This window comes from Molothrus ater, chromosome 9 (assembly GCF_012460135.2).
Source record: "Molothrus ater isolate BHLD 08-10-18 breed brown headed cowbird chromosome 9, BPBGC_Mater_1.1, whole genome shotgun sequence".
Classification (NCBI taxonomy): domain Eukaryota; kingdom Metazoa; phylum Chordata; class Aves; order Passeriformes; family Icteridae; genus Molothrus; species Molothrus ater.
In genome coordinates, this window is record NC_050486.2 from 13,531,658 (window position 1) to 13,551,899 (window position 20,242).

The window sequence follows — 20,242 nt, forward strand, 5'->3', positions numbered from 1 at the left end:
AACACGGGAACTATTGTAATTAGAGACCTCACCTACAGCATTTTCAAACAAACTGAGTACACCCAAAATGCAATGAGAAACTAATTAGACTCTTCTACAGCTTGCCAGTTCATATTTTTGTTTGAAGCTTAGGTGCACTGGAAAGACGTGTTAAAAATGCTGATAGGCTAAGCTTGAATTTTTTTAAAGAAAATAACTCTTAAAAAAGGCATCAAATTATTCATTTATCTTAGATATCAGCTGTTTCTGTTTTCTATTAAAGCAGCTCTGGCTTTCTTTTTTACTGCATTAAAAGAAAATCAGGAGGTTTTAATGTGTTAGGCTATGCTAACACACAAAAAAACCAAAGGATCACATGGTTCCTAAACTGTTCTAAATTGCATTTGAAAAGACATGTACATAAACTTTCACCTTTTTGAAAGAGTAAAATCTATCTATTGCCTTGAAAAGGGCACTAAATGGCTCCTGCATTTAGAACTGGATGGCAAACTCTTTTACCTCAGTGTCTGAGATACCGCTGCTGGCCTTTGCTATGGTGTCAAGCATCAGCTTAGTGGCATTGCAATTTCCCTTCTGGAAACAAGTTGGTATTTGTGGACCATATTACACTGAATGAAATTTGCAGTCTCTGATGCCTGCTAGTGGGACATTTGTTACATGCTCTGTTTTGAATGTAGTAATACATATTTCAGTGTGGCACTGCTTCTTCTAAAGATTAAAAACCTCTTAGTCCTTTGAGACTTGTGTCAGCATCCGATTTCATGTGCACGGTAATCTTTAAATATTAATATGGGGCAAGGTCATACTCTCTTTAACCCCCAAAACGGAGTTAGTAAATCATGATCTGGCAGTAAAAATATACAGAGCACATCAGTATTTGTTTAGGGCAAAATCTAAATTTAAATTAAACTAAATTGGCTACTGGTATTTTTATAATCACATATACGTAACATCTTATTTGTGGGCGGGGGGAAGTTTGGATATTCTATGAAGCAGTAGTTGAAATATATTTATTAAGATATTAATAAAATCTCTGCCATTGACAACAGAGAAAGAATGTCTGAAATACCAGTTAGATAAACCTAAAGTAGGAATTCTGAAGCTCTTGAGGCAAATCTGCTGCTGTCAGATCCTCTGTTGACTGCAGCAGAATGAGTCAGTTTACACCAGATGAGCAGAAGCCTTTTGGGCTCTCCTTTAAGCTGAACCACTGATTTATGGCATGACACTGGTAGTCTCTTTGACCTCTTTATATGCCATCCGTCCTGCTAAGGAGCAGGGGAGGGAGGAGTGCTGGACCTTCCTGGAAACCAGGTGATAGACCCAAATAGACTTTCCCTAGGCAAAATAAAACATTTCAGAGTTAAATTTCTTGAGAGAGGCTGATGGGTTAGCCTTGTAATTCTCGATACATTACCATTACATGTTTTCCGGAGCTCAGCTCCCACTGCAGCTGAGGTTCATGCCACACATAACTAACCACATTTGTTTTGCTGCCAGGGGACCTCCCTTGCTACAGAGATGGGGAATGGCTTTAGCCTACAAAAGAGAGCCAGTTGAACTTTGCAAGGAGTCAGTATTGTGAGCCTATGACCTTTCATATGAAGTACTTAGAGGGCTATAGAGAGGTAGCAGAGCCTGGGGACAGAGTCTTCACCTAAGCGTTGGGAAATAAAGGGAGACAAATCATTTAAATTCAAAAATACTGCAAATGCACTTGTTAAATAGACAGTGAATGCGTGATTCTCATTTAGGGCAGAAAAAAGAGTAGTTCAGGTTCAGCACTAGTGATTTGAACTACCAAACAGGCGAGATTTTCCTTACAGAAACATCTGAGACAAAAGGTGATCACAAATAATCAGCTAAAGTAGCTCCATTTTGCTCTTTGCTTTGCTTCCTAAAGTTGCCAATTATTTTAAATTATGTATATAAATTTTGTGATGTGGACTGTTATGTCCATTGGGAGATGCGCTCAGGCTTTTAAACTCATTTCCTCTGGCCCTTTTACTTTGGTCTGAGCCCAAAAGTGTTTTATGGGCCTCACTGGTGGAGGTAATGGGAGTCCATGGATGGGGTCATGCAGGCTGCATTACACCAGACACAAGTCAGACACACAGAAGTGTGCAGAACAGACTTGGAGTCTCCAAGGTGCAGCAGAAGCATGAGAGTCTCTAACACTACAGAGTGATTTAAGCACTGTTTAAATCAGCCTGTGTCACCATTTGGGGCAGGTTCCTCAGCTCAGCAAAGCTGAGCTTCAGCAGAGAAGATCCTCCCAGAACATTAACCTGATTTTATGCTTAGCTTCCAGTCTGGGGTCCATGAATGCTCAGGAATCTGTGGATCCACTCTGAAGGCTCTGCAGTGGTAGGGAGGTATTTTCAGTAGGCTTATGTTTGCAATGCAGATATCCCCACTTCCACCAAAATCCACGGATTACAAAGTTTGATTTAAGACTTTGCTCCCATATATAACAATTTGATACTAATACTTTGCAGTCTCTTTTTCACAGATAAATTTTATCAACAGGTTCAGAACACTTTTCCAGTGCTCACTAAGCAGCCCTCTCCTGCTAAAAGCTCACTGGAGCTTTTGTAGTATTTAAAATTGTGTGAAAAATTCAATCCTACCTGATTATCCTGAGGCATTATTCATGTAAATCAGACTCTAAACAGAAAAAGATCTTACTCTGAGGAGGATGCAGAAGAAAAACCACAAGACAATGGGCAATGAGAACACAGAAAAAGAGGCAGATTATTTGACAAAATAAAAGTCTGGGGAAGGGGAAGGAAAAGGAGAGGGAGGAAAGGCAGGACAGAAAGAAGCAAATCTATAAATTAGCCTGTAAGAGAAAAAAGTCACATTAATTCTCTCTACACCATTTCTTTTAGATTGGAAGACAGCAAGGACAAGGGCTCCAAATGTTGCCCAGGTGTGGTGGGAGCAGCTGTGAGGTGGCACCTGGCAGCCAACACCCCTTGGTCCCCAGCCAGCCCTGCACCCATGTGGCTCCTGAGGCAGGGACCAGGCCCTGCAAAATGCCACTCATGTGACTAGGAAAAAAAAAAAACAAGTAAGCACAAACAAAAAATGTGACTGAATGAAAAGCACGTAAGTGCCCTGCTCGGAAAAGGCTCAACTGCCTAACACAAATCCCAAATACACCCTTCAGCACCAACTGTGTACTCCCTAGAAGACACAGAGCAGTCAGAGAGGGAGGAAACCTGGAAAAGCCTGGTTTTCCAAGATAGCAGAATAGAGCTTTCAGGGTGCTCCTTTCAGCTAAAATGAGGGAGCTGCTTCTTTCTGCTCTGGCAAATAATTTGATTGTACAGCCCCTTCTAGAGAGTGAACAGAATGTCAGCAGCACAAGGAGTCACCATTCCCAAGGGCATCTGTCTGATGGCTGCTTCAGTACCCTGGTGTTCTTAGACACACACACAAAAAATGATCCCTGAGACATCAGACAGGGCAATGGCCAGGACAGGAGGGAAACTGCAGACAGCCAGTCTGGGGCTGGGATCATCTGAAGAAGTTCTCAGAAGCAAAACCTGCTTTCAGAAGAAGGATTCTGGCTTGTCAAGAGCAGAATTAATGACAAAGAAACAGCAATTAGCATGATTTTAAATATTCCTCTAAAATATGCTATAAATCGTTTTGCCCTTGGGAGAGCCAGAACAAAAGATGAGCATAAAACTGCAGGCAAAATGCAAAAGTCTCCATCTCACTGTGCAGGCAGATGGAGTTATTTAGTAAATCCTCTACAGTCTTCTCTCAGCTATAAGGAAAAGAGGGGAAAAAAAAGCTGCCCAAAGTTTCAGTCAATATTTACCTCTTGGGTTAATAAATTGTGATCCTGACCTCAGCAAAAGTCAATATCTTCTGATTATTATACTCAGGCACCTTTTTATTTGTACTCACTCATTGTATAATGAGTCACCCGTTTCCACTGGCAACTTCACTTTCATTTTGAATGTCTGAATTGAACAATCATTTATACTCCAAAGGCATAAGACAAAATTACTATAAACTAGAGCAGTAAAATGTGGACATAGGTTGCTATTTCCAGTGAATGAGCAAGCTTGGGCAGGGGGCGGGCAGAAGGGATCAAGGATTAAGTACAAAAAATAACTGGTTTAAATCCTCTTTTAAATATCTCTGAGTGACAAGGAGCAGAGAGAGGAAAGCCCTGAACTGTAATATTAAATACAATTAGGCTGCAAGCATGGCAGGAAAGAAAAGGCAACAATCTGGCCTGAATAGTAAACTTATTTTAAGGGAACATTACTAGGCTTTCTCCCTGAAATAAGCAAAGCAACCCCAGAAAATAAATGCCAAGGGCAACATGTATAAACTCACACACTTTGCAAGCTAAGGCACAAAGACAGATCTGAACATAAATCACCACACACTTGCTGCTTCATTAAAGGTGGACTAGGCCAGAGCTGGAGGGAGAAAATTCAGGGTGTTATTCTCATAATTATGTAATGTTTTATATAATACCACAGGTGTGCACTGTGCTTTCCTGAAAGAAATCAAAGCACTGCCTCCCCCAGCAAGATCAAGAATCAGCTAGAATCACATTTTGCTCTTCAACTTCTCATTGTTTGAACATCCCCCACTGACTATAATAAAAGTGTTCTTTGGGCTTACAAGGCTTGTGATACTTGGAGAGATTTTCACCCACATAACCCACTAATTCCATCTCTTTTTAAAAAAGTAACTTTACCACTTAAGTTTGTCTGGTATTATTCTACTATTCTACTATTAATCCCACTCTGGCAAACAGTGGTGAGAGCAGCACATCTCTAGCTTAAACACACTAATTTCTGAAGAGTGAAAAATCAGAAGGAGCAAATTATGATCAAATCAATCATGATCTGGCTGTCTTTGTGAACACTAATAAGCCCCATATACATCACCCTAGCATGTTTCTTCTAAAAACCATATTATAGATAAGCATGGCCCTGTTCTGACACCATATTACCTTGTATTGTAAACAAAAAGTAGTCCAGTATGACCAATGAAGGCAAAGGTGTACTTATGGGAAAATGAGAGCAGAAGCAATATTTTCAAACTGGAAAAGAAGCTGTCATTTTCAGATGGGACATTCAACCCTATGCTTATTGGTTGAATATGTATTTTTTTATTATCTGACAATACTGTGCTTAAATAGTATATATTCAAAAAGGTGTATCTCATTCAGAAGCAGCAGAGCTGGCCAGCACAAGCTTTAGGAAATGGATGTCATCATAAGTAGATTTTGCCTTCAACTTCACAAATCCAGCTTCCAATTCAGTTGCTATAAGCACATTTTAAATAGACACCAGCAAAGTTTTTAGACAGCTCATACACCAAAAAGCAGGTGATTCTCTAAAATAAAATTACATAAAAACTGAATTTAAGTAAATCTCCCCACAAGAAGAAGCCAGAGCCTGATCATGCTGAAGCTCAATATATTACACATTCATTTTATACTCACAGATCTGTCCTACTAAATTCAGATGTTTTTCACCATTAACTTACTTGAGATCCTTTATTTCCATCTAATGAGCTTTATCAGCAACTGCCACCATTACCACACTGGTGCCAACAAGCAGACATGCTAATTCATGTGCCATTAAACAGCATGCATATCCATAGGGGAAGGCTGGAAGCTGTCTTGGGAATGGAAATGAATGAAGTTTCAGTAGGTTTGAATAAATCTGTGGGCACTTTGTAGCTATAGAAGATTTTCATCTATAGCCATTATAATAGCTATAGATGAAATGGCAACTAATTTAAATGCATCAGCATCTACAGACAGAAACTGCAGTAAGGTGGGCAAAGTATAGCCAGATGCTGTGGTTTCTCAAAGCATGCTTCCAGGGACATGCATGCTTTTGAAAAAAAAAATTCCTTCATACACCATAGAGACAGTGTTGAAGTACATTATCTTGTATTGAATGAAAAGCCTCAGACAAAGCACAAAAATCCATAGATTTGGTAGATGGTGATTGGAGCCCAAGGTACTCTAAGCCAAACTTCTTCATAGCAACCTTCTCTAGCTAAACTCAAACATCAACTCAAACAGAGTAATTTATTTAATTGTGCTGAAATAAGCAAAAATGTCCCAGTCTGCTTGTCCATATTGGGTAAGAGTGCAAGCTGAGCTTCACACTGATGTTTGGGAGGAAGGCCACTGCACTGTGTGCCAATACCAGCATCCCCAGCCAGATGCACTCCTGATGCACCATGAGCACAAAGGTCACTCCACATTACAGAGGAAAATGTAGCTATGACATATTCAGGGATCACAAAATGTTTTATTCTGTATTTTCACTCTTTGCTACTTAAAGGACAAAAGTCAAAGGACCAAAAGAAATTGTCTGCCTTGTGGAAAGCTAAGGCCTCAGGTCACATCATTTTAGTTAGAGAAACAGAGCTTATCTGCATGGATATTTAAAATGGGGCAAAACTGAGGATGAGACAATTACCCTTCCCTCCTACACATTTCCAGAACAGAAACTGCATAAACAGAGAGAGGAAATAGCATTCAATTCAAAACAAGTCTGGTTTTTTCTGCAGGTCATTTGGAAATACTGCTCTTGTGGGAGGTACACTTCTCAAGGTCTCTTTCATCATACTGAGGTCTGACAGAAGAGCAGATAATTTCCATGATATTTCCATGAAGTTATACAGAGACAGCAGGAGAACTTCTCCAAGGAGGGGAAAGGTCCTGGCCATCAGCCACAGTGCAGTGATTCCCAGCTCAGAATGCCACTGCAAGGGATGCCACCAGAGTGGGAGCACAGAAGGGAACTGAATCGAGTGGCAGCAGCAGGGAGAACCTCACCAGGCAGCAGAGCAGAGCTGGGACCCGGGGTTTGGCTGGGGTGGTTACTCCTCTCTGCCCTGTGCAGAAGGGAGCTCCCCTCCTGCCCCAAAGGGCAGGGTACAGGGCACTGGGCACAGCCAGGCTCCACCGCCAGCCTGGGGCAGCCCCTGGGCACTGACACCAGGACACCAAACGGCTCCAGGACAAGGGTGCCAACCTGGGGTTTGTTTTTACATTCACAGCAAGCCAGTGCAAAGAGCAGAGAAGATGTTTGATGCAGTCATCATAGCCTGTGCTGCTAAAGAGATTCAGTGAGTCTCCTAAATTAGTACAAGTTCCTGAATCCTAGAGAAACATAAGAGGGTCTTGTGAACTAAGGAAGGAGGCAGATGGTTTCTGCAATGGAAAGCAACAAATTATTTTTGTTAGAGGATTTTTGAGTTACTGAAGGATCATTTCTACCAGCAGTCAAGATACTAACAGATATAAATGTTATAAAATTGCAATTTAACAGCTATTTCTTCAGTCAGTCACTCACTATAGGATGTATGTGATTTTAATTAATAAGTTTAGTGTCTTCAGATGGATGGATTTCTCTTTACTTCTATGCTCTGTCTCCTCGTTATTTTTTCAAACAATAACCTAAAATATAATGTACTGACCAGAGCATAATAGAATGGACTAAAATATAAAAATCATAAAAATCATACTTGTTTACAATACAAGGCATGGATTAATATTAGCAAGTGTTTGAAAGTACTGAAAGAACATTTTCAGCCGCCACCTTTATGAGCAAGTAAATCCTAGCTTTATGCAGAAAATAATATTCAGTAAGGAATACAATCTAAATCTTGAATTATATAAAAATCACAACACGTATTTTCTGTGCTCCTCTAAAATTCAATAAATAGTTCAATAGATCATCTTTATTCCTTTCACCCTTCTGGGGAAAAATGATTCTTAGCCAAAGAGCTTGCAGGCCAAATTTCAATCTGAAAATAACCTTTATAGCTGAGTTATAAAACAATGAGAATAAGGGTTTATGATGTGAAAGTTGATGCAGGCTTTACTGCTTTGGCATGATTGGTGAAGCTGTATTAAAAATAAATAAATAAAATTTTTAAAAAGGCACACACACAAAAAAAAAAAAAAAACAACAAAAAAACCCAAACAAAAAAAACCAAAAACAATCAAAAAAAAAAAAAAAAAAAAAACCCCAAAAATACCCCCACAACCTCCCTCCAGGCATTTTCCTCCTGTGACTCTATAAAAGAACCGTATGCTATCATAGCTGTATAAATCTAAAGCTTTAAACCACTCCACCCTTATTATCTCTTCCAAAAGAAAAATGTTTATAATAATACATATATTGACTTCAGCTTTTTGTTCAATAACAAGATTTACTGCCCCACTCTTCAGTCAATTGTAACCTCTTTGGGTCAACAAATCTCGATACTGATCTCAATAGAAGTCAATACCTGCTTATTACTTACCTCCGCATTTAGACACCTATCACAAATTCACATGGGCATCTTGGCAAGCAGGAATTAATACTTTCTGCTTCATTTTAATACAAAATAGACTTATGTGCTTTTCCCACAGTCATTTTTAAAGCCATGAGATGATGCTGTGTTTTTGGAAAACAATATTATACATTAATTTCTGGAACTAAAGAGCTAAAGCTGTTTAGCTTCTCTGATGTTTTTATAAGAATTCACAGACCAACCTTCTTGCAGTTCCTATTTTTTCCCACATAAAATGTAAATCATCAATCTGATATTTTGTCCTTACCAAGTGAGAAAGGCAAATAATAGTAAAATTGAAAAGCTAGTTGCAAGTAATAATACACAAACTAATGTCTCAGAAGTTCAACAGAGAAATGTACTAATCACTTCCTTGGTTGCATTTGTGTAATGCTAACATAAAAAATGAGCCTGAAAATCATTATCATGCCTGCATTTGTATATGAATTCAGCCTGTACTTTCAGAGTCAACTTTTGTATCATCTATTTGGTACCTAAAGTGTCAAACATTTACTATGAAAAGAAAATTGAATCAGATTTTGTGTCTTATACATGAACAGATCAAATGGGTATCTATTTACCCTGCAATCCAAAGGCTTGCATAAGAATCTTATCACAGAGTTGGACAATGAGAAATGCATTTTAATATACTGTCTCATTTGACTCGGTCTTGGAAATTTTACTTACATCAAGCATGTAAATAGACAGGAATTCATTTTAATTCAGAATAGAAACTGAGAAAGTACTGGTACAGAAGTCTTGAACACATGGGGAGGACATGTCAGAAGTTGTGTTCAAAAAGTCTTCAGAAGTGTCAGAAGCACTTGCAAGAAACATCACTGTACTGGTCCTTCCTAGTTGTACATGCAGTACAATACTGGTTGTGTAAAACACAGCAGACAACAGACGGAGCAATGACCCTAACCCTGAATAACAATATTTTATTCTCTTGTCTTGAAATTTTCATTTCAGAACATCACAAATGGCAGTGAGAGAATTTATACTTCAATCGATGGAAGGATGGCAAGGATGGAAGGACAGAAGTAAAATAATAACTAGGAAAAGTGTGTGCTGAAGATGTAAATATAAAATAAATGTTTAAGTTTTCCATTTTAGCTGAGCCAGTGCAATTCACATAACACCATGAAAGGCTGGCTTAATGTTGCACATTCCCATCACTGTCCTATAGCATTTGCATTATTTGAGGCTGTGCAATCTGCTATAACTGCTTTCTTGTGTTTGCCCATTAAATATCAGAGTCTGAAAAACTTCCATAAATTGAAAACTAAGATGTGGTTTATGCACAGGAGATCGCATTCTCAATTTATTGACACCAGGTTTGCAAACACCATAGGATAAAAGTAATGAGAATCATGCTTGGACTTACCCAAGAACTGTATTTGACTAACAAGGTGAGCCAATTCAAAATTATATAGTTTTTCAGGCTAAACAAAATCAATATTATTTATAGGATATGATAGTAGGCCTAAAATAAACATTTCTAGCTTTTAAAAAAAATAGATAAGGCTATATTGATTTACAAAACACAAGGCATTAGGCAGCTCAGATACATGGAACTGTCATGTAAAAGATCTAGGTCAAGAAACACCAATAAAACTCTCATTCATCTCATTAGCTGAGGAGCACAGTGAAAGGTTAAGCAAGGTTAAAGTGGTCTGTCTAGCATCTGACATTGCTGCAGGATGACAAGCTGTTCTCCACAGCCAGGTTAAATGACCATCTTGGACTGTCCAGGGAAGGCTGTGCACTCACAGCAGGGAGGCATCGGGAGCCACTGTCCCCATCACACCCCATCCCCAACCATGGCTGACCCTCTGCGGAGCCCAGTCCAACGACAGTGCCATCACTTACACCCCCACAGCTGGAGAATTAGATCTACAGCATGTTTTGATCCAAACCACACATGGATACGCACCAGAAGAGAAGGTAAGCCCACCTTCCTCACCCCGTTCTCTCCGCTGTGGATGTCCATGAGGAGGAGGAGCAGTGCAAGTGTGCTGCTGAAGATCAGCCGTAGTGGGATGCAGCCAGGAGTTATAAATAAAAATAGAACCTCTTCCTACATACTCCTATGTCCTATGAAGTAGAGCAAAGATCCATCTAATAGGAGGAAAATGCTAAAAGTAAACTGCAGCAGCTTCTACAGAATAGAAGAATCCAGGATTTGAGTTCTCTTCTAGCAAGCAGTAAGGATTATATTTATTGAACCTGACTGCAATACATTTCATTCACAAAAACTGATATTAGCAACACCATCTTGAAATTAAAACATTAGTGCATTTTTATGTGATACTGCTTAAAGGGGGTAGACTTTGGGTAGACTGTAATATGAAGAATGAAGGATGTAATACAGTAATACGAAGGATGACAAAAATTAACACAGATGAAGTATTGGTGGAAACAACAGAAATTCAACAAAGATCAAATTTCAGAGTAAGAGAATATGAAGGAAAGAGAAAGAAAAATGAGGACTGTGTAAATGAATATATAATAAATATAATATACACTAGTAATATTTGTGCAGCACTAGCTAAATGGGAAGAGGCAAAAGATGACAGGAAGATTGGTCTAAAACCAGAGATATTCTGCCCTGACTGTGGCAAAGACCTTGGAAGATGCTCAAAGGGAAGAAATCTCCATGGAGATTCATGAAAGCTGCTCGTTATTATTATTTTGCAGATATATTTATACCCCTGCACAAGCTCTGAAGCCCATTCACATTTCCTGAACGTCCTAGAAGATTAAATCTAGCTTTAAAATGGGAAAAGCTGAATACAAGGGGTGGTTTACAATTTTCTGAAGAAGTAGGTGGGCTGTGTGCAGAGAGGCCTCACAACACTGCAACTATGCCATGTTGCTCCCAACACTGTGGACTCACCTTTTCCAAGAATCTCCTTCAAAGTATTGCTTACGTCCCAACCCATCATGTTTCAGGTTTTGATTTCAAATATCTTCCCACTGGATTATTGTCCTAATAAAGGATTCTGGATGAGTGTCTTTATGGCCCAGAGAGGAAAAGACAGATGAGGGGACAGCAAATACTGAATTGCTTGGGTTTATTCCATGGTAACATATGCACCTAGTTTTCTGAAACAGAGTTCAGTTGGTCAGGATATAACCCATGGTCACTATTGGCAAAACCTGAGTTCCCTCATTTACTGACTTCTGTAGCTGCTGAATTTACTGGACTGATTACAGACGGCATTTGAGTTGATGATATTTTAATTGAAAATGTTCAGCTGTATTGAAGATTTTTTTACTATTAGCCTTTCAGATGACAAGAGATGATGAGGTTGATGGAGTCACCAATGCAGCCAATTTTGAAGTGGGGTTTTGACTGTGAGGGTAATCATTATGGGAACCCCCAAAGTTCCTGCATGTTTTACACTAGCAGAAGGTAAAAAGGGCTATTGTGTTATGTATTCTGTTCAAGTTTTTCACTTGGAAATAGTTATGATTGTCATCCTTGGCCAGGTTTAAATTGACATTTTTATCACAACATTCCTGGCATAGTACTGCAAGTTACTTGCTTGCGAGTAGTTATCAGCTGGCAAAAATTTAAAATGTGGTTGGCTGATTAAAATTATATACCAAGAGCTATACAAGACAACAAATAATAAAAATCAGCCAAAGACAGCAAGGATTCTTTAAATAAAATTTAGAAAACCTTTAGAAAGAAAGGAAAATTATACATGCAAAAGTCATAAATTGCACCTCTTCATTTAATATTTGATAATCAAAAAGCTAATAATTAAAACTGGGAGGGTTAGGTCGGTCAAGTTTTACAGCTGAGCGCACTCCCTGAGCATGCCCAAATCAACACTTATGAGATTCATTTAAAAGCTCTTCAAATTCTGAATCTCCAAGGTTTATGCTGCCTGTGCATTGTTTGCATAATGCAGTTTTGTACAACTAAAGCACTATAAAGGGATTATTTTCATATTCAGCATATGAAAGGTACAGCACAATTCATAGATACTGTATTGTGCTTATGCCTGAGATAGCAGGTACAGTGTCTCGCCTTCTGATTATCTACGAAGCAAATGTAGAAACATACATGTTTTTTGGAGAGAGTGTATCCTTAGTAAAATTAATTCCCCAATGGTTTTATTAAAGTCTGCAAATTGCATTATTTTCCCATCATATTTGAAATATTGCACTTCCTTAATGCTTGCTCTAACCCATGGCATGCCATCTTCCCTGGGGTGTCTAGACATGGTGTCTTAGATTTATGTGTATGATCTCAGTGTGTTACAACATCACTCCTGACTAATGCATTATTACAATACTTACATATATTCCCAAGTGTCACTGTTTTGATTAAAAAATCACCAATCTGCATATGCACACCATCTGTGCTTCAGAGAAGCAAAACATGCAGGATAAGATTTGCCTTACTCAAAACGGAATTCAGATACTAATAAAAAACAAATGGGAACCTATTTTTATGTTTTGCTTTGTAAAATAACAAAGAAAATTAATACTGTTTCTGTAAAACAACAGTCCATGCCTCTCACACTTAAAAACATAAGCCTTTTTTTCCTCTACACAGTAAGGAGATTTACCTTTAGTAACAACATGCAAACAATTTGCCCTTTTAGAGATAGCAAAAAACATGGGAAGGAAATGTACTGCTGCAATGAATTTAAAAAATCTCAGCTCAGAACAGGGAGTTTTCAGCAGAAGGGAATGTAGTCAGCAGCAAGTCCTTTCTCAGCTGAAAGCTGCAAGAGTGGTTGTAAAAGATGAATGAGACCCTTGCTTACTGGGGTGAAATGCTTTTAAAGGACAAGAATCTGCTTATCTTTGATTGATTGCTCAGTCTGATACTTTCCTTTATAAAGTTTATTGACTACAAGCCCATAAATCAAAGAAAAACAAATCACAGGTTCAATTTGGGGGGCATTGACATCCTGCCATCTTGCAGCAATAGCTTAGAAGTCACAGGACAGGGAGAAGGAATATGGGGGACTCATGGAGACAGAAGTATCTACTGCAGAAAAACTATCATTTAAAATTTCGAAACAATTCTTCATTTTTGCCTTATCACATTTTTAAGTCAAAGGAAAAATGCAGACAACCAAGCTACCTAGGTTATTATTTTGAAGTCCTTAAAGGCAGAATTTACAATTAAGAGATGTAATTCTCACTGAGCTCCTCCTCTGGTTCTGTGAGATTACAGTCACATACCCACACAGCCCTCACCCGCTGTAAGAATGTCACATTTACAATTTAAACTATCAAAGCAAGAATCGGATTTCTTTCAGGGGGGTTTGAGGGCTTGGGAAACTCAAAATCTGTGTACTGCAACACCTCATACAGTTGCACGTAAAGAAGGAACCAGCCATAGATCTTGCTCATATGGGGCATACAGTACAATATGACAGCATGATAATACAGATTAATTTGTGCCATTGACCTTGACGCACTATTCTATTGTGTATTCTCTTAGAGTCAGCACTCGGGTCGCTAGAACATCTGGTGTTTAACAAAAAAATCCCATTCTGAAGTGCTAAATGTGTTGAAACAAATGGTACTGTACTATCATTATACAGTGCAACCTCTCTGCTAGGGGTCTAATTTCAAGACTACCCTGACTGAACTACATTATTATTAGGGGTTTTGTAATTCACATCTTGCCACAGTACACAAAATACTGAATTATCAAAAGTAGCCTTTTAAAACCCAGTTGTGTTCCACGTGACTGGGACTGACTGTCACTTTCTTTCCATTTTATCTTTGGAGACATCTGGAAGGGCTAAGCCTGCACAGTGCTGAACAACCTGGCCTCGACCCAGCAGAGCACTTCAGCATGCACAGTGTGTGTATACACAGCGCCTGTGTTTCAGCAAGACATGCTTTTAGGTTATGCATATGCTAGAGCACCTTGTTGAAGGTATGGACTGGCTTCACCACACTGTTTGGAAGTTGCACAGTGCTCAGTATTGCATCTACCCCATCTTACACCCCATTACATTCAGCTTGTGCTTGAATCTATCCTAGTGCTTGTTTCTGGGAAAAGCTGATGCAGCCTTTTACAAGGAGGCTGAAGATCTGAGAAATGATTGGTAGCAAAGAGTGGCAGCTTTGTTTTACAGGAGTATTTACATGTTGTTTAACATGAAAAAAAGAGCAAAGGGTGATGACTCTGCCCAGCCTCACCATCCCTCTGACACCACTGCCATCCTCGTGCCTCCCTACCACCACTCTGCTAGCTCTGCTTCCTGCAGAGATTCTCCATGTAAACAAACATAAAGGTTATTTTTGTAGGATCCTTGGGAATCCCACAAAGCTTCCATGGGAAGGATTAAGCGTTTGCAGAGGTCTGATGACCTTTACCTGACCTGAAGTAGATTGGAACGTCAATTAGCATTTCAGCTTTCCCTGTTAGTAAGGACACACACAACCCAAGCTGGGCTCTTCCCACTGTGCTGTGCTTGGGCTGTGAGTCACGGTGGGCTGATTCTCCCCCGCTTCACAGATCTGCAAATTTATGTCCCAGCAAAACAAGTATAAAATGCTACTACTCTACTTTTTCACCTAATTTTCTCTTGCTCTGCAAGCATGGGCAGAAAGGAAACATACTAGTAGGCAAGTACTATGTGTTTGACAATACCAACATGCTTTTGATAAGGTGAAAAAATCCTCACTGTCAAAAGCATGGAGAATTGCTATAGGCATTTATGAACTAAAATGTGTGAGTCTCAAAGCCTGACATAGGACCAATACCTTCAGCTGTGGAGAAAAAGGAAGACAGCAAAGGTGAGCATGCAGGCATATTTAAAAGAGCAAGGGATGCACATGCTGAGCCAAGCAAAGACAGGGCAGCAGCAAGAGGCTCAAGGTCATTCAGCACAGGAAAGCAGCAGCCCAGAAAACGCCTTTGACTCACAGCAGGGCTGGAGAAGGAGGAGAAAGTATGTGTTGTGCTGTGGCTTGAGCCAAGGTGAAGTAATTTCAGTTGTTTCAAACGAGATTTCTGCTGATCTCCATGACAAGTTTATATATGGTTACTGAAAAAAAGAAAAAAAGAAAAAAAATCACAAACATGACACCACTCAATGAGAAGACAGCATTAAGCAATCAGTTGCCAAAGACCTAATCCCATTAACAACTTCTAAGATTTCAGCCATCAGTCTGTAGCTGGCAGCTACCAGAGAACTGAGTACAATGAAACATCTTTTAAACATTATTTTTTTCAGGCCATCTTCCTGATCTTTTATACTTGTTTGTTCTGCAGTTTCTTAGAAGTTACAACTGCTGAAGGAAGTAGAGAAAATCCAGAAAAAAAAAAAAAACCTGCTCCCCTACGCAGCTTCATGCCGCTGGGTCAGTGATTAACAAAGACAAGGTCCTGCTGCAGGGAAGCTAAATGGAGTTCATTATGGACATGAAAGTTAGCAGGGCCAAAAAGGTGAGACCATAGGAAAGAGGATGAAATAAGAGCCTAACAAGTGTGGATTTTACTCCTTCGGTGCAATAAGGACAGCTTTCAACTACCAACTAGTCCAAAAGAAAATCTATCTAGACAATAGTTTAAGATAGCTATTGTCCTATATACTACAATCGTTTTGTTTTGCATATACTCAAGAAATTAAATTAAAATGTGTTGCTTAAAAATTTGTGTTGTTCTGCAATGAGAAATTTTTGATTTGAGGACTGTAATTTGGGGTTTGTCCTTTTTCCTGGAAAAATTAGGAAAATGGAAGCATTTAAGTGGAGCAGAATGATGCCATTAAACCTGGATGGGGACATCTACCTCAAACCCTCACAAATCTATGAGTTTGTTAGCCATGCTTATTGCTTGAGTGCTTTGGAAATGTCAGTGCTTCCTGGGGGTGCTTCCTGGCAGCAGCAAACTGACTGGAGAAGGAAACTACAGACAGGTTGCTCCTGTGACACTGAGAGAGCCTGGAACTACAGCCAGCAGACCCTGGGATATGAGCAGATTTTCTTGGCCCTGAAGGGTGTAAACAATAACCTGTCTCACTCACAGGTAATTTCTCACCACACACTGCACTGCTGGTTACCTGGGCAACACTAAAAGGATCAGCTCTCACAGGCTGCCATATTTTCTCCCCAGAACTGGCAGTGACTAATCTCTCTTTCAGTATTTCTGCTTTAGGACATTTCCACTTTGATTTTACATTGGCACTAACCCCATCATCACTAGAGAACCTGAAGTTTTCTGCTACACCTGCCAGTGTCCTGTAGGACCCAAGAGCCCATATGGCTTCACCACAAACCTCCCACAGAGATGTCTTAGTAGGTGGCAGCCAAGTGCTGACATGAAGCACTGGCTACTACAGAAGTTCTTGGAAGTGGGGCTCACCTGCAAAAGGCATATGTGAGGTGGGCTAGAAAATCAAGTACATCTCTAAATAAGATATCTGATTAATCTCAAGAAATTGGAGTTATGAAAAGTAACAAACAAAAGTCTCAATGAACCTTCAGCTCACAATAGATCAAAGGCTCTTGAAGAGGAGTGTGTAGGCAAATGCCTTATGCAGAACATGTATTCCAGTAACTTCAGGGTGTAACAAAGTTTCAAGGAAACCAGAGCATGAAATGTGCTCGGAGGTCCTTGGTTCCAGGACTGTCTGACACCTAGAAAACTGTGAAGGAAAGAAAGTGGATAAACAGCTGATGAATAGTAATATATTACTTAGCCCCTCCAAGTAACCATGTCAAGGATCTCTGCAGAGATTAGCTCTGCCAATAATTTCACCTGCATACCAACATCTTTTTTATTTCTTTTGTCATTAGTGTTTCAATGCGGTATAAATTATTAATCATAATTCCACTTTTGCAGGGAGTGGAATTCAGACCTTTTATGAGATATTTAGGGGATGATCTGTTGTCTAAGCAACCCTTAGAATAGGCAGGACAAATCAGATGTAAGAGTAAATTAATGTGGCATTAACTTGTTTCCAACAGCTTGTTAATGGAAACAAATTCAATAAGCATCACATCCAAGAAGGGAGAAACTGCCCCCATTTGTACTGTTGTGCAAAGCAAACCTCAAAATAAAGCAAGAGGATGGACACAAAGAGCTACTTATCATGAGCCTCCCTAAACAACTGCAGTCTCAGCAGGGAAGACAGGGATGAAATAATGCACATCTGAGTAAACTAGGCAAGAATAAAGAGGAGCCAATGGGAAAAAAATGTAAACTTTTAGTAATCATTAAGAATTTTGATTAAACTTCCTAGGACTTTAGAGCCTCAGTGAGGCTGGTACACTAGTGCTCTGTGATTTAAAATTCTTAAGGATCTGGGTGAAAAATCTGTCTTGTAATAGCAAAAAAAAAACCCCCTAAATAAACCCAAATAATACTGAAATAATAGCAAAATAACTACCATATTGGCATATAGTGATAATCATTTTAAGAATATTGCTAAACCATGTAAGATCTTGAAAATATCATACTTTTAACTTTGCTCCCCACTGTTACATGCTCTCAGACTTGAAGAGAAAATGAAGAACCTTATTTTGCTCAGATAATAACAGTTATAAAAATAGATTAACTGTCAGTATCATGAATTAGTATCACACAAGTACAGAGGCTCAAATAATAGGTTTAGGCCATAGGCAAAGGAGCAAGAACACAAAGCTTATGCTTTGACCTGGGATAGGTTACCCACATCACTACTGCAGAAAAATGCTTGCCAAAAATGAAATTTGTATTTAATAATTCTGTGTGCTTTTTAAATCTGTATTTTGTTTTGTTCTACATGGAGATAGTTTTTGATATTAAACCATTACACACTAGCTTCAAAAGCTGATGCTCAAGATAAAAATCTACAGCTTTTAGTTCATGCTTTCAAGTTTTTTTTCTTTCTCCTCCTTTTTTTTTCTTTTTTTTTTCCTTTTTTTTTTTTTAAAGAACCTCTGAAAGTCTAAATGATAACATGTTTCAAGTAGCTGCTCCTTTCCTGGAGTTGAACAAAATTGAAAAGATCAAAGTTAGTGCAATCTCGTTCAAAGGTGAAGAGGTGAAATCTTATGTGTGCTGGAGGATCAGAGCAAAGGAAAATGTACAATGCTTAGTGTGCGACACCTGAAGCCCACTTTCATCAAGGTACCTCATTTTCATCTGAATTCAGAATGTATTTCATTTAATGGTAAAATAAGGAACAGCATAGGATTATCTTGGTTACAAAGAAGAGAAGCCCTTGCTCAACACTAAAAAGTAAACATCACAAATAGGTGAAAATGGTCAATTTTTTTTAGAATTACAAAGTTCACCACATTAAATTCTGTATTCGTTCTTTAAGCAACATTTATATAATTGAGTAAGATGAAGCCACTACACTCAAAATGTTTCAAGAATCATACCACTGTTGATAGTTTCTGTTGAGTTTCTTGAAAAAAACACTGTGTTTTGAAGAGGGCTGCAGAGAGGGACATCTAAAAAGGGTATGTTTTTTTCCATAAATCTTCATGTGACTGATGTGCCCTGACATAATGCATCACAATGAAATACAGCTGCCAAAAAAGAGCTTCAAATTAAGCCCTTTTCTAGAGAAAGAAAAAAAAAAAGTGATAAGAAAATAGGTACCTTTTCAGCAAAAGCTTTTAAAGCTTTAAAAGCACAGCAAGTTAAAAAGTTCTCTCAATTTTGTCTAAGTAACTAGAAGCTAAATGGGGGGAAAAGGGTGTGAAAAATAATGCTCCAGCCTCTGTGAGAACTGGAGACATACTGAACACAAGACACTGTTACACAGGAAGAAAAGATGATTTTAATGTCCTTGTCCTACCTTGTCATTTTCAAACACATGGAAGATTCACTTTCAAATTATTGGGAAATGTGTTACATTATGCTAATAATGCTAGTCTAAGAATGTTTTAAGCATAAACTTGGACTTAGACATGGCAAAGTGGCCACATTCAGAAGCTGAAGTGAGTCACATTTAAATTGTTTCTTTTTGGCTATGCAGAGTTTCTTTTGTGCTATTGCTATAATTCATAAATTCCCAAAGCAATTTGCTGCCCAAAAGCAATAGGCATTATGTAAATATTGTCTGTTGCAGGTCAGACCTTGACCTGAAAACCAGGTCTTCTCAGGAGTACTATAAAAGTCTTTCATATGCAGCCTGATAGGAGCCATCCCACAGAGCCAAAAGCCCCTTTGTCAAGGATTCTTTCAGCACATTCACACCTAAGTTCCCACTTTTGTTCTCTTTCAACCTCAACCTTCACAGAAAATCTGCTAAAAAATTGTTGTCTTCCAGTGGTAGGGACAGAAAATGAACTGCTGAAAGCAGAGCATGTTGCAGATGCTGGGGTTTGCAGACTGGGCATGGACTGAGGTTCAGGGACATAAGAGACAAAGGTGACAAGACACACAAAGGGAATTTAAGAAAACTCATGCAGGCTACCTCCAGCATCATATTTGTGCACGATTAGACTGGATGCAGCTGAACCTGACACCAAACTACTGCTTTATGCTAGGTGAGAACTTATGGCATCCAAGCTTCAATACCTCCAGATTAGAACATTTCTAATGGTTCTCCTCTTGGCTACATAAACTCCACGTCCATCTATCACAAAGCATGATCTAAAACACACATGAGCAGGTCCAAAAGGTGGACACAACATATTAGTTCACACATGTTAGCACAGGGAGAGTAGAGAAATGAACCTCTCATCATTTCTTTTCTATGTTTCAGGCCACCATTTCTTATTTCACATTTAGGGTGCAGGAAGAATTGATCTGTTGTCCTCCATCTGTTATCAGATTCTTGCAATTAATCTGAGGAGATAACTGTGAAAGTGCTGCAGGTAGACTAAATCTCTTGATGTCAGGGAACCCCTACACATTTTATAAGCAATGTTACATTGACATAAAATACATATCACATACAGCATGCAGCGGCTG

The 20,242-nt window shown here is 38.9% G+C and overlaps 1 protein-coding gene across 3 annotated transcripts in view; it reads right to left on the minus strand.

Annotated features, from left to right (window-relative positions):
• Positions 1–16,976, minus strand: part of PTBP2 (polypyrimidine tract binding protein 2) — a 156,744-nt gene extending 139,768 nt beyond the window's left edge. For all 3 annotated transcript variants that reach the window (XM_036388252.1, XM_036388251.1, XM_036388249.1), the window contains exons 1-2: positions 16,810–16,976; positions 15,254–15,374 (exon numbers count right to left, since the gene is read on the minus strand). The gene's annotated coding sequence lies outside the window, so the exon portion shown is untranslated. The remainder of the gene's footprint in view (positions 1–15,253; positions 15,375–16,809) is intronic.
• Positions 16,977–20,242: the final 3,266 nt, after the last annotated feature.